The sequence below is a fragment of the Scyliorhinus torazame genome, chromosome 5 (genome assembly GCF_047496885.1).
Source record: "Scyliorhinus torazame isolate Kashiwa2021f chromosome 5, sScyTor2.1, whole genome shotgun sequence".
Lineage (NCBI taxonomy): Eukaryota > Metazoa > Chordata > Chondrichthyes > Carcharhiniformes > Scyliorhinidae > Scyliorhinus > Scyliorhinus torazame.
In genome coordinates this window covers 34,465,536-34,482,229 of record NC_092711.1, presented here as the reverse complement: position 1 = coordinate 34,482,229, position 16,694 = coordinate 34,465,536, and positions in this window count along the sequence as shown.

Below are 16,694 nucleotides of genomic sequence, written 5' to 3'. Positions count from 1 at the left end.
AGGAGCAGGGTTTATACAGAGCACACCCTGGCCACACAGAGATGGGAATGTTGGCCAAGAGCTACAGGGGTTATACAGAGCACACCCTGGCCAAACACAGATGGGAATGTTGACCAGGAGCTGCTGGGGTTAGACAGAACACACCCTGATCACACAGTGATGGGAATGTTGACCAGGAGCAGGGGTTAACAGAGCACACCTTGGCCACTCAGATGGGAATGTTGACCAGGAGTTGTAAGGGTTATACAGAGAACACCCTGACCACACAGAGGTGGGAATGTTGACCAGGAGCAGGGATTATGCAGAGCACATCCTGGCCATACGGATATGGGAATGTTGACCAGGAGCTGCTGGGGTTAGACCGAGCACATCGTGGAAACACACAGATGGGAATCTTGACCAGGAGATGCAGGGGTTATACAGAGAACATCCTGACCACACAGTGATGGGAATGTAGACCAGGAGTTGCAGGGGTTATACAGAGCACATCCTGACCACACAGTGATGGGAATGTTGACCAGGAGCACGGGTACACAGAGCATACCCTGGCCACACACAGATGGGAATGTTGACCAGGAGCTGCTTGGGTTAGACAGAACACACCCTGGCCACACAGTGATGGGAATGTTGAACAGGAGGAGGGGTATACAGAGCGACCCTGGCCACACAGATGGGAATGTTGACTAGGAGTTGCAGGGGTATTACAGAACACATCCTGACCACACAGATGGGAATGTTGACCAGGAGTTGCAGGGGTTATACAGATCCCACACTGGCCACACAGAGATGGGAATGTTGACCAGGAGCTGCAGGGGTTATACAGAGCACACCCTGGCCACACACAGATGGGAATGTTGACCAGGAGCTGCTGGGGTTAGACAGAGCATACCCTGGGCACACAGAGATGGGAATGTTGACCAGGAGCAGGGGTTAACAGAGCACAACCTGGCCATACAGATGGGAATGTTGACCAGGAGTTGCAGGGGTTATACAGAGAACACCCTGACCACACAGAGGTGTTAATGTTGACCAGGAGCTGTAGGGGTTATACAGAGCACACCCTGGCCACACACAAAGGTGGGAATGTTGACCAGGAACAGGGGTTATACAGAGCACACCCTGGCCACACAGAGAAGGGAATGTTGACCAGGAGCAGGGGTTATACAGAGCACACCCTGGCCACACAGAGAAGGGAATGTTGACCAGGAGCTGCAGGGGGTATACAGAGCACACCCTGGCCACACAGAGATGGGAATGTTGACCAGGAGCTGCAGGGGTTATACAGAGCACACCCTGGCCACACAGAGATGGGAATGTTGACCAGGAGCTGCAGGGTTTATGCAGAGCACACCCTGGACACACAGAGATGGGAATGTTGACCAGGAGCTGCAGGTGTTATACAGAGCACACCCTGGCCACACAGAGATGGGAATGTTGACCAGGAGCTGCAGGGGTTATACAGAGCACACCGTGCCCACACACAGAAATGGGAATGTTGACCAGGAGCTGCAGGAGTTATACAGAGCACAACCTGGCCACACAGAGATGGGAATGTTGACCAGGAGTTGCAGGAGTTATACAGAGCATACCCTGGGAACACACAGCTGGGAATGTTGACCAGGAGCTGCAGGGGTTATACAGAGCACGCCCTGGCCACACAGAGATGGGAATGTTGACCAGGAGCTGCAGGTGTTATACAGAGCCACCCTGGCCTCACAGAGATGGGAATGTTGACCAGGAGCTGCAAGGATTATACAGAGCACACACTGGCCACACAGAGTTGGGAATGTTGACCAGGAGCTGCAGGAGTTATACCGAGCACATTGTGGCCACACACAGAGATGGGAATGTTAACCAGGAGCTGCAGGGGTTATACAGAGCACACCCTGGCCACACAGAGATTGGAATGTTGACCAGGAGCTGCAGGAGTTATACAGAGCACCCCCTGACCACACACAGAGATGGGAATGTTGACCAGGAGCTGCAGGAGTTATACAGAGCACACCCTGGCCACACACAGAGATGGGAATGTTGACCAGGAGCTACTGGGATTATACAGTGCACATCCTGGCCACACAGAGATGGGAATGTTGACCAGGAGCTGCAGGGGTGATACAGAGCACATCCTGACCACACACAGAGATGGGAATGTTGACCAGGAGCTGCAGGAGTATACAGAGCACATCCTGGCCACACAGAGATGGGAATGTTGAACAGGAGCTGCAGGAGTATAAAGAGCACACCCTGGCCACACAGAGATGGGAATGTTAACCAGGAGCTGCAGGAGTTATACAGAGCACACCCTGGCCACACACAGAGATGGGAATGTTGACGAGGAGCTTCTGGGGTTATACAGTGCACATCCTGGCCACACAGAGATGGGAATGTTCACCAGGAGCTGAAAAGGGTTATACAGAGCACACCCTGGCCACACAGAGATGGGAATGTTGACCAGGAGCTGCTGGGGTTATACAGAGCACACCATCGACACACAGAGATGGCAATGTCGACCAGGAGCTGCAGGAGTTATACTGAGCACAGCCTGGCCACACAGAGATGGGAATGTTGACCAGGAGCTGCAGGGGTTATACAGAGCACACCATGGCCACACAGAGATGGGAATGTTGACCAGGAGCTGCTGGGGTTACACAGAGCACACCCTGGCCACACACAGAGATGAGAATGTTGACCAGGAGCTGCTGGGGTTATACAGAGCACGCCCTGGCCACACACAGAGATGCGAATGTTGACCAGGAGCTGCCAGGGTTATACAGTGCACACCCTGGCCACACACAGAGATGAGAATGTTGACCAGGAGCTGCTGGGGTTATACAGAGCAGCCCTGGCCACACACAGAGACGCGAATGTTGACCAGGAGTTGCTGGGGTTATACAGTGCACACCCTGGCCACACAGAGATGGGAATGTTGACCAGGAGCTGCAGGGGTTATACAGAGCACACCCTGGCCACACATAGATGGGAATGTTGACCATGAGCTGCAGGGGTTATACAGAGCACACCTTGGCCACACACAGATGGGAATGTTGAACAGGAGCTGCTGGGGTTAGACAGAGCACACCTTGATCACACAGTGATGGGAATGTTGACCAGGAGCAGGGGTTAACAGAGCACACCCTGGCCACACAGATGGGAATGTTGACCAGGAGTTGCAGGGGTTATACAGAGAACACCCTGACCACACAGAGGCGGGAATGTTGACCAGGAGCAGGGATTATGCATAGCACATCCTGGCCATACGGAGATGGGAATGTTGACCAGGAGCTGCAGGGGTTAGACAGAGCACATCGTGGCCACACAGAGATGGGAATCTTGACCAGGAGATGCAGGGGTTATACAGAGAACATCCTGACCACACAGTGATGGGAATGGAGACCAGGAGTTGCAGGGGTTATACAGAGCACATCCTGACCACACAGTGATGGGAATGTTGACCAGGAGCAGGGGTATACAGAGCACACCCTGGCCACACACAGATGGGAATGTTCACCAGGAGCTGCTTGGGTTAGACAGAGCACACCATGGCCACACAGTGATGGGAATGTTGAGTAGGAGCAGGGGTATGCAGAGCGACACTGGCCACACAGATGGGAATGTTGACCAGGAGTTGCAGGGGTTATACAGAGCACATCCTGACCACACAGATGGGAATGTTGACCAGGAGTTGCAGGGGTTATACAGATCCCACACTGGCCACACAGAGATGGGAATGTTGACCAGGAGCTGCAGGGGTTATACAGAGCACACCCTGGCCACAAAGAGATGGGAATGTTGACCAGGAGCTGCTGGGGTTATACAGAGCACACCATCGACACACAAAGATGGGAATGTCGACCAGGAGCTGCAGGAGTTATACTGAGCGCAGCCTGGCCACACAGAGATGGGAATGTTGACCAGGAGCTGCAGGGGTTATACAGAGCACACCCTGGCCACACAGAGATGAGAATGTTGACCAGGAGCTGCAGGAGTTATACAGAGCACACACTGGCCACACAGAGATGGGAATGTTGACCAGGAGCTGCTGGGGTTACACAGAGCACACCCTGGCCACACACAGAGATGAGAATGTTGACCAGGAGCTGCTGGGGTTATACAGAGCACGCCCTGGCCACACACAGAGATGCGAATGTTGACCAGGAGCTGCTGGGGTTATACAGTGCACACCCTGGCCACACAGAGATGGGAATGTTGACCAGGAGCTGCAGGGGTTATACAGAGCAAACCCTGGCCACACATAGATGGGAATGTTGACCAGGAGATGCAGGGGTGATACAGAGCACACCTTGGCCACACACAGATGGGAATGTTGACCAGGAGCTGCTGGGGTTGACAGAGCACACCTTGATCACACAGTGATGGGAATGTTGACCAGGAGCAGGGGTTAACAGAGCACACCCTGGCCACACAGATGGGAATGTTGACCAGGCGTTGCAGGGGTTATACAGAGAACACCCTGACCACACAGAGGTGGGAATGTTGACTAGGAGCAGGGATTATGCAGAGCACATCCTGGCCATACGGAGATGGGAATGTTGAACAGGAGCTGCAGGGGTTAGACAGAGCACATCGTGGCCACACAGAGATGGGAATCTTGACCAGGAGATGCAGGGGTTATACAGAGAACATCCTGACCACACAGTGATGGGAATGTAGACCAGGATTTGCAGGGGTTATACAGAGCACATCCTGACCACACAGTGATGGGAATGTTGACCAGGAGCAGGGGTTATACAGAACACACCCTGGCCACACAGAGAAGGGAGTGTTGACCAGGAGCAGGGGTTATACAGAGCACACCCTGGCCACACAGAGAAGGGAATGTTGACCAGGAGCTGCAGGGGTTATACAGAGCACACCCTGGCCACACAGAGATGGGAATGTTGACCTGGAGCTGCAGGGGTTATACAGAGCACACTCTGGCCACACAGAGATGGGAATGTTTACCAGGAGCTGCAGGGGTTATGCAGAGCACACCCTGGACACACAGAGAGGGGAATGTTGACCAGGAGCTGCAGGGGTTATACAGAGCACATCCTGACCACACAGATGGGAATGTTGACCAGGAGTTGCAGGGGTTATACAGATCCCACACTGGCCACACAGAGATGTGAATGTTGGCCAGGAGCTGCAGGGGTTATACAGAGCACACCCTGCCCACACAGAGAAGGGAATGTTGACCAAGAGCAGCGGTTATACAGAGCACACCCTGGCCACACAGAGATGGGAATGTTTACCAGGAGCTGCAGGGGTTATACAGAGCACACCCTGGCCACACAGAGATGGGAATGTTGACCAGGAGCTGCAGCGGTTAAACAAAGCACACCCTGGCCACACAGAGATGGGAATGTTTACCAGGAGCTGCAGGGGTTATACAGAGCACACCCTGGACACACAGAGATGGGAATGTTGACCAGGAACTGCTGGGGTTAGACAGAGCACACCTTGATCACACAGTGATGGGAATGTTGACCAGGAGCAGGGGTTAACAGAGCACACCCTGGCCACACAGATGGGAATGTTGACCAGGAGTTGCAGGGGTTATACAGAGAACACCCTGACCACACAGAAGTGGGAATGTTGACCAGGAGCAGGGATTATGCAGAGCACATCCTGGCCATACGGAGATGGGAATGTTGACCAGGAGCTGCAGGGGTTCGACAGAGCACATCGTGGCCACACAGAGATGGGAATCTTGACCAGGACATGCAGGGGTTATGCAGAGAACATCCTGACCACACAGTGATGGGAATGGAGACCAGGAGTTGCAGGGGTTATACAGAGCACATCCTGACCACACAGTGATGGGAATGTTGACCAGGAGCAGGGGTATACAGAGCACACCCTGGCCACACACAGATGGGAATGTTCACCAGGAGCTGCTTGGGTTAGACAGAGCACACCCTGGCCACACAGTGATGGGAATGTTGACCAGGAGCAGGGGTATACAGAGCGATCCTGGCCACACAGATGGGAATGTTGACCAGGAGTTGCAGGGGTTATACAGAGCACATCCTGACCACACAAATGGGAATGTTGACCAGGAGTTGCAGGGGTTATACAGATCCCACACTGGCCACACAGAGATGGGAATGTTAACCAGGAGCTGCAGTGGTTATACAGAGCACACCCTGGCCACACAGAGATGAGAATGTTGACCAGGAGCTGCAGGTGTTATACAGAGCACACCCTGGCCACACATAGATGGGAATGTTGACCAGGAGCTTCTGGTGTTAGACAGAGCACACCCTGGCCACACAGAGATGGGAATGTTGACCAGGAGCTGCTGGGGTTATACAGAGCACACCATCGACACACAAAGATGGGAATGTCGACCAGGAGCTGCAGGAGTTATATTGAGCGCAGCCTGGCCACACAGAGATGGGAATGTTGACCAGGAGCTGCAGGGGTTATACAGAGCACACCCTGGCCACACAGAGATGAGAATGTTGACCAGGAGCTGCAGGAGTTATACAGAGCACACACTGGCCACACAGAGATGGGAATGTTGACCAGGAGCTGCTGGGGTTACACCCTGGCCACACACAGAGATGAGAATGTTGACCAGGAGCTGCTGGGGTTATACAGAGCACGCCCTGGCCACACACAGAGATGCGAATGTTGACCAGGAGCTGCTGGGGTTATACAGTGCACACCCTGGCCACACAGAGATGGGAATGTTGACCAGGAGCTGCAGGGGTTATACAGAGCACACCCTGGCCACACATAGATTGGAATGTTGACCAGGAGATGCAGGGGTGATACAGAGCACACCTTGGCCACACACAGATGGGAATGTTGACCAGGAGCTGCTGGGGTTGACAGAGCACACCTTGATCACACAGTGATGGGAATGTTGACCAGGAGCAGGGGTTAACAGAGCACACCCTGGCCACACAGATGGGAATGTTGACCAGGAGTTGCAGGGGTTATACAGAGAACACCCTGACCACACAGAGGTGGGAATGTTGACCAGGAGCAGGGATTATGCAGAGCACATCCTGGCCATACGGAGATGGGAATGTTGAACAGGAGCTGCAGGGGTTAGACAGAGCACATCGTGGCCACACAGAGATGGGAATCTTGACCAGGAGATGCAGGGGTTATACAGAGAACATCCTGACCACACAGTGATGGGAATGTAGACCAGGAGTTGCAGGGGTTATACAGAGCACATCCTGACCACACAGTGATGGGAATGTTGACCAGGAGCAGGGGTTATACAGAACACACCCTGGCCACACAGAGAAGGGAATGTTGACCAGGAGCAGGGGTTATACAGAGCACACCCTGGCCACACAGAGAAGGGAATGTTGACCAGGAGCTGCAGGGGTTATACAGAGCACACCCTGGCCACACAGAGATGGGAATGTTGACCAGGAGCTGCAGGGGTTATACAGAGCACACCCTGGCCACACAGTGATGGGAATGTTGACCAGGAGCTGCAGGGGTTATACAGAGCACACCCTGGCCACACAGAGATGGGAATGTTGACCAGGAGCTGCAGGGGTTATACAGAGCACACCCTTGCCACACAGAGATGGGAATGTTGACCAGGAGCTGCAGGGGTTATGCAGAGCACACCCTGGACACACAGAGATGGGAATGTTGACCAGGAGCTGCAGGGGTTATACAGAGCACATCCTGACCACACAGATGGGAATGTTGACCAGGAGTTGCAGGGGTTATACAGATCCCACACTGGCCACACAGAGATGTGAATGTTGGCCAGGAGCTGCAGGGGTTATACAGAGCACACCCTGCCCACACAGAGAAGGGAATGTTGACCAAGAGCAGCGGTTATACAGAGCACACCCTGGCCACACAGAGATGGGAATGTTTACCAGGAGCTGCAGGGGTTATACAGAGCACACCCTGGCCACACAGAGATGGGAATGTTGACCAGGAGCTGCAGGGGTAAAAAAAGCACACCCTGGCCACACAGAGATGGGAATGTTTACCAGGAGCTGCAGGGGTTATACAGAGCACACCCTGGACACACAGAGATGGGAATGTTGACCAGGAGCTGCAGGGGTTATACAGAGCACACCCTGCCCACACACAGAAATGGGAATGTTGACCAGGAGCTGCAGGAGTTATACAGAGCACAAACTGGCCACACAGAGATGGGAATGTTGACCAGGAGCTGGGGTTATACAGAGCACACCCTGGCCTCACTGAGAAGGACATGTTGACCAGGAGCTGCAGGAGTTAATCAGAGCACACCCTGGCCACACAGAGATGGGAATGTTGACCAGGAGCTGCAGGTGTTATACAGAGCACAGCCTGGCCTCACAGAGATGGGAATGTTGACCAGGAGCTGCAGGGGTTATACGGAGCACACCCTGGCCACACAGAGATCGGAATGTTGACCAGGAGCTGCAGGAGTTATACAGAGCACACCCTGCCCACACACAGAGATGGAAATGTTGACCAGGAGCTGCTGGGGTGAGACAGAGCACACCCTGGACACACAGAGATGGGAAGGTTGACCAGGAGCTGCAGGAGTTATACAGAGCACCCCCTGACCACACAGAGATGGAAATGTTGACCAGGAGCTGCTGGGGTTAGACAGAGCACACCCTGGACACACAGTGATGGGAATGTTGACTAGGAGCAGGGGTTAACAGAGCACACCCTGGCCACACAGATGGGAATGATGACCAGGAGTTGCAGGGGTTATACAGAGAACACCCTGACCACACAGAGGTGGGAATGTTGACCAGGAGCAGGGATTATGCAGAGCACATCCTGGCCATACGGAGATGGGAATGTTGACCAGGAGCTGCAGGGGTTAGACAGAGCACATCGTGGCCACACAGATGGGAATGTTGACCAGGAGCAGTGGTATACAGAGCGACCCTGGCCACACAGATGGGAATGTTGACCAGGAGTTGCAGGGGTTATACAGAGCACATCATGACCACACAGAGATGGGAATCTTGACCAGGAGATGCAGGGGTTATACAGAGAACATCCTGACCACACAGTGATGGGAATGTAGACCAGGAGTTGCAGGGGTTACACAGAGCACATCCTGACCACACAGTGATAGGAATGTTGACCAGGAGCAGGGGTATACAGAGCACACCCTGGCCACACACAGATGGGAATGTTGACCAGGAGCTGATTGGGTTAGACAGAGCACACCCTGGCCACACAGTGATGGGAATATTGACCAGGGGTTGCAGGTTCTATACAGAGCACAACCTGGCCACACAGAGATGGGAATGTTGACCAGGAGCTGCAGGGGTTATACAGAGCGCCAGTTGGCCTCACAGAGAAGGACATGTTGACCAGGAGCTGCAGGAGTTATACAGAGCACACACTGGCCAGACAGAGATGGGAATGTTGACCAGGTGCTGCAGGAGTATACAGAGCACATCCTTGCCACACAGAGATGGGAATGTTCACCAGGAGCTGCAGGGGTTATACAGAGCACACCCTGGGCACAAACAGAGATGGGAATGTTGACCATGAGCTGCAGGGGTTATACAGTGCACACCCTGGCCACACAGAGATGGGAATGTTGACCAGAAGTTGCAGGGGTTATACATAGCACACCCTGGCCACACACACAGATAGGAATGTTGACCAGGAGCTGCAGGGGACATACAGAGCACATCCTGGCCACACAGAGATGGGAATGCTGACCAGGAGCTGCAGGGGATATACAGAGCACACCCTGGCCACACAGAAATGGGAATATTGACCAGAAGTTGCAGGAGTTATACCGAGCACAACCTGGCCACACAGAGATGGGAATGTTGACCAGGAGCTGCAGGGGTTATACAGAGCGCCAGTTGGCCTCACAGAGAAGGACATGTTGACCAGGAGCTGCAGGAGTTATACAGAGCACGCCCTGGCCAGACAGAGATGGGAATGTTGACCAGGTGCTGCAGGAGTATACGGAGCACATCCTGGCCACACAGAGATGGGAATGTTCACCAGGAGCTGCAGGGGTTATACAGAGCACACACTGGACGCACAGAGATGGGAATGTTGACCAGGAGCTGAGGAGTTATCCAGAGCACACCCTGGGCACACACAGATGGGAATGTTGACCAGTAGCTGCAGGGGTTATACTGAGCACACCCTGGCCACACAGAGATGGGAATGTTGACCAGGAGCTGCAGGGGTTATGCAGAGCACACCCTGGACACACAGAGAGGGGAATGTTGACCAGGAGCTGCAGGGGTTATACAGAGCACATCCTGACCACACAGATGGGAATGTTGACCAGGAGTTGCAGGGGTTATACAGATCCCTCACTGGCCACACAGAGATGTGAATGTTGGCCAGGAGCTGCAGGGGTTATACAGAGCACACCCTGCCCACACAGAGAAGGGAATGTTGACCAAGAGCAGCGGTTATACAGAGCACACCCTGGCCACACAGAGATGGGAATGTTTACCAGGAGCTGCAGGGGTTATACAGAGCACACCCTGGCCACACAGAGATGGGAATGTTGACCAGGAGCTGCAGCGGTTAAACAAAGCACACCCTGGCCACACAGAGATGGGAATGTTTACCAGGAGCTGCAGGGGTTATACAGAGCACACCCTGGACACACAGAGATGGGAATGTTGACCAGGAACTGCTGGGGTTAGAAAGAGCACACCTTGATCACACAGTGATGGGAATGTTGACCAGGAGCAGGGGTTAACAGAGCACACCCTGGCCACACAGATGGGAATGTTGACCAGGAGTTGCAGGGGTTATACAGAGAACACCCTGACCACACAGAAGTGGGAATGTTGACCAGGAGCAGGGATTATGCAGAGCACATCCTGGCCATACGGAGATGGGAATGTTGACCAGGAGCTGCAGGGGTTCGACAGAGCACATCGTGGCCACACAGAGATGGGAATCTTGACCAGGACATGCAGGGGTTATACAGAGAACATCCTGACCACACAGTGATGGGAATGGATACCAGGAGTTGCAGGGGTTATACAGAGCACATCCTGACCACACAGTGATGGGAATGTTGACCAGGAGCAGGGGTATACAGAGCACACCCTGGCCACACACAGATGGGAATGTTCACCAGGAGCTGCTTGGGTTAGACAGAGCACACCCTGGCCACACAGTGATGGGAATGTTGACCAGGAGCAGGGGTATACAGAGCGATCCTGGCCACACAGATGGGAATGTTGACCAGGAGTTGCAGGGGTTATACAGAGCACATCCTGACCACACAAATGGGAATGTTGACCAGGAGTTGCAGGGGTTATACAGATCCCACACTGGCCACACAGAGATGGGAATGTTAACCAGGAGCTGCAGGGGTTATACAGAGCACACCCTGGCCACACAGAGATGAGAATGTTGACCAGGAGCTGCAGGTGTTATACAGAGCACACCCTGGCCACACATAGATGGGAATGTTGACCAGGAGCTTCTGGTGTTACACAGAGCACACCCTGGCCACACAGAAATGGGAATGTTGACCAGGAGCTGCTGGGGTTACACAGAGCACACCCTGGCCACACACAGAGATGAGAATGTTGACCAGGAGCTGCTGGGGTTATACAGAGCACGCCCTGGCCACACACAGAGATGCGAATGTTGACCAGGAGCTGCTGGGGTTATACAGTGCACACCCTGGCCACACAGAGATGGGAATGTTGACCAGGAGCTGCAGGGGTTATACAGAGCACACCTTGGCCACACATAGATTGGAATGTTGACCAGGAGATGCAGGGGTGATACAGAGCACACCTTGGCCACACACAGATGGGAATGTTGACCAGGAGCTGCTGGGGTTGACAGAGCACACCTTGATCACACAGTGATGGGAATGTTGACCAGGAGCAGGGGTTAACAGAGCACACCCTGGCCACACAGATGGGAATGTTGACCAGGAGTTGCAGGGGTTATACAGAGAACACCCTGACCACACAGAGGTGGGAATGTTGACCAGGAGCAGGGATTATGCAGAGCACATCCTGGCCATACGGAGATGGGAATGTTGAACAGGAGCTGCAGGGGTTAGACAGAGCACATCGTGGCCACACAGAGATGGGAATCTTGACCAGGAGATGCAGGGGTTATACAGAGAACATCCTGACCACACAGTGATGGGAATGTAGACCAGGAGTTGCAGGGGTTATACAGAGCACATCCTGACCACACAGTGATGGGAATGTTGACCAGGAGCAGGGGTTATACAGAACACACCCTGGCCACACAGAGAAGGGAATGTTGACCAGGAGCAGGGGTTATACAGAGCACACCCTGGCCACACAGAGAAGGGAATGTTGACCAGGAGCTGCAGGGGTTATACAGAGCACACCCTGGCCACACAGAGATGGGAATGTTGACCAGGAGCTGCAGGGGTTATACAGAGCACACCCTGGCCACACAGTGATGGGAATGTTGACCAGGAGCTGCAGGGGTTATACAGAGCACACCCTGGCCACACAGAGATGGGAATGTTGACCAGGAGCTGCAGGGGTTATACAGAGCACACCCTTGCCACACAGAGATGGGAATGTTGACCAGGAGCTGCAGGGGTTATGCAGAGCACACCCTGGACACACAGAGATGGGAATGTTGACCAGGAGCTGCAGGGGTTATACAGAGCACATCCTGACCACACAGATGGGAATGTTGACCAGGAGTTGCAGGGGTTATACAGATCCCACACTGGCCACACAGAGATGTGAATGTTGGCCAGGAGCTGCAGGGGTTATACAGAGCACACCCTGCCCACACAGAGAAGGGAATGTTGACCAAGAGCAGCGGTTATACAGAGCACACCCTGGCCACACAGAGATGGGAATGTTTACCAGGAGCTGCAGGGGTTATACAGAGCACACCCTGGCCACACAGAGATGGGAATGTTTACCAGGAGCTGCAGGGGTTATACAGAGCACACCCTGGCCACACAGAGATGGGAATGTTGACCAGGAGCTGCAGGGGTTAAACAAAGCACACCCTGGCCACACAGAGATGGGAATGTTTACCAGGAGCTGCAGGGGTTATACAGAGCACACCCTGGACACACAGAGATGGGAATGTTGACCAGGAGCTGCAGGGGTTATACAGAGCACACCCTGCCCACACACAGAAATGGGAATGTTGACCAGGAGCTGCAGGAGTTATACAGAGCACAAACTGGCCACACAGAGATGGGAATGTTGACCAGGAGCTGGGGTTATACAGAGCACACCCTGGCCTCACTGAGAAGGACATGTTGACCAGGAGCTGCAGGAGTTAATCAGAGCACACCCTGGCCACACAGAGATGGGAATGTTGACCAGGAGCTGCAGGTGTTATACAGAGCACAGCCTGGCCTCACAGAGATGGGAATGTTGAACAGGAGCTGCAGGGGTTATACGGAGCACACCCTGGCCACACAGAGATCGGAATGTTGACCAGGAGCTGCAGGAGTTATACAGAGCACACCCTGCCCACACACAGAGATGGAAATGTTGACCAGGAGCTGCTGGGGTTAGACAGAGCACACCCTGGACACACAGAGATGGGAAGGTTGACCAGGAGCTGCTGGGGTTAGACAGAGCACACCCTGGACACACAGTGATGGGAATGTTGACTAGGAGCAGGGGTTAACAGAGCACTCCCTGGCCACACAGATGGGAATGATGACCAGGAGTTGCAGGGGTTATACAGAGAACACCCTGACCACACAGAGGTGGGAATGTTGACCAGGAGCAGGGATTATGCAGAGCACATCCTGGCCATACGGAGATGGGAATGTTGACCAGGAGCTGCAGGGGTTAGACAGAGCACATCGTGGCCACACAGATGGGAATGTTGACCAGGAGCAGTGGTATACAGAGCGACCCTGGCCACACAGATGGGAATGTTGACCAGGAGTTGCAGGGGTTATACAGAGCACATCATGACCACACAGAGATGGGAATCTTGACCAGGAGATGCAGGGGTTATACAGAGAACATCCTGACCACACAGTGATGGGAATGTAGACCAGGAGTTGCAGGGGTTATACAGAGCACATCCTGACCACACAGTGATAGGAATGTTGACCAGGAGCAGGGGTATACAGAGCACACCCTGGCCACACACAGATGGGAATGTTGACCAGGAGCTGATTGGGTTAGACAGAGCACACCCTGGCCACACAGTGATGGGAATATTGACCAGGGGTTGCAGGTTCTATACAGAGCACAACCTGGCCACACAGAGATGGGAATGTTGACCAGGAGCTGCAGGGGTTATACAGAGCGCCAGTTGGCCTCACAGAGAAGGACATGTTGACCAGGAGCTGCAGGAGTTATACAGAGCACACACTGGCCAGACAGAGATGGGAATGTTGACCAGGTGCTGCAGGAGTATACAGAGCACATCCTTGCCACACAGAGATGGGAATGTTCACCAGGAGCTGCAGGGGTTATACAGAGCACACCCTGGGCACAAACAGAGATGGGAATGTTGACCATGAGCTGCAGGGGTTATACAGTGCACACCCTGGCCACACAGAGATGGGAATGTTGACCAGAAGTTGCAGGGGTTATACATAGCACACCCTGGCCACACACACAGATGGGAATGTTGACCAGGAGCTGCAGGGGACATACAGAGCACATCCTGGCCACACAGAGATGGGAATGCTGACCAGGAGCTGCAGGGGATATACAGAGCACACCCTGGCCACACAGAAATGGGAATATTGACCAGAAGTTGCAGGAGTTATACCGAGCACAACCTGGCCACACAGAGATGGGAATGTTGACCAGGAGCTGCAGGGGTTATACAGAGCGCCAGTTGGCCTCACAGAGAAGGACATGTTGACCAGGAGCTGCAGGAGTTATACAGAGCACACCCTGGCCAGACAGAGATGGGAATGTTGACCAGGTGCTGCAGGAGTATACGGAGCACATCCTGGCCACACAGAGATGGGAATGTTCACCAGGAGCTGCAGGGGTTATACAGAGCACACACTGGACACACAGAGATGGGAATGTTGACCAGGAGCTGAGGAGTTATACAGAGCACACCCTGGGCACACACAGATGGGAATGTTGACCAGTAGCTGCAGGGGTTATACTGAGCACACCCTGGCCACACAGAGATGGGAATGTTGACCAGGAGCTGCAGGGGTTATACAGAGTACACCCTGGCCTCACAGAGAAGGACATGTTGACCAGGAGATGCAGGAGTTATACAGAGCACACCCTGGCCGCACACAGAGATGGGAATGTTAACCAGGAGCTGCAGGGGTTATACAGAGCACACCCTGGCCACACACAGAATTGGGAATGTTGACCAGGAGCTGCAGGAGTTATACAGAGCACAACCTGGCCACACAGAGATGGGAATGTTGACCAGGAGCTGCAGGAGTTATACAGAGCATACCCTGGGCACACACAGATGGGAATGTTGACCAGGAGCTGCAGGGGTTATACAGAGCACACCCTGGCCACACACAGAGATGGGAATGTTGACCAGGAGCTGCAGGGGTTATACAGAACACCTGGCCTCACAGAGAAGGACATGTTGACCATGAGCTGCAGGAGTTATACAGAGCACACCCTGGCCACACAGAGATGGGAATGTTGACCAGGAACTGCAGGGGTTATACAGAGCACACCCTGGCCACACAGAGATGTGAATGTCGACCAGGAGCTGCAGGGGTTATACAGAGCACACCCTGACCACACAGAGATGGGAATGTTGACCAGGAGCGGCAGGGGTTATACAGAGCACACCTGACCACACAGAGGTGGGAATGTTGACCAGGAGCTGCAGGGGTTATACAAAGCACACCCTGGCCACAAACAGAGGTGGGAATGTTGACCAGGAGCAGGGGTTATACAGAGCACACCCTGGCCAAACAGAGAAGGGAATGTTGACCAGGAGCAGGGGTTATACAGAGCACACCCTGGCCACACAGAGATGGGAATGTTGACCAGGAGCAGGGTTTATACAGAGCACACCCTGGCCACACAGAGATGGGAATGTTGGCCAGGAGCTGCAGGGGTTATACAGAGCACACCCTGGCCAAACACAGATGGGAATGTTGACCAGGAGCTGCTGGGGTTAGACAGATCACACCCTGATCACACAGTGATGGGAATGTTGACCAGGAGCAGGGGTTAACAGAGCACACCTTGGCCACTCAGATGGGAATGTTGACCAGGAGTTGTAAGGGATATACAGAGAACTCCCTGACCACACAGAGGTGGGAATGTTGACCAGGAGCAGGGATTATGCAGAGCACATCCTGGCCATACGGAGATGGGAATGTTGACCAGGAGCTGCTGGGGTTAGACAGAGCACATCGTGGACACACACAGATGGGAATCTTGACCAGGAGATGCAGGGGTTATACAGAGAACATCCTGACCACACAGTGATGGGAATGTAGACCAGGAGTTGCAGGGCTATACAGAGCACATCCTGACCACACAGTGATGGGAATGTTGACCAGGAACAGGGGTACACAGAGCATACACTGGCCACACACAGATGGGAATGTTGACCAGGAGCTGCTTGGGTTAGACAGAACACGCCCTGGCCACACAGTGATGGGAATGTTGACCAGGAGGAGGGGTATACAGAGCGACCCTGGCCACACAGATGGGAATGTTGACTAGGAGTTGCAGGGGTATTACAGAACACATCCTGACCACACAGATGGGAATGTTGACCAGGAGTTGCAGGGGTTATACAGATCCCACACTGGCCAC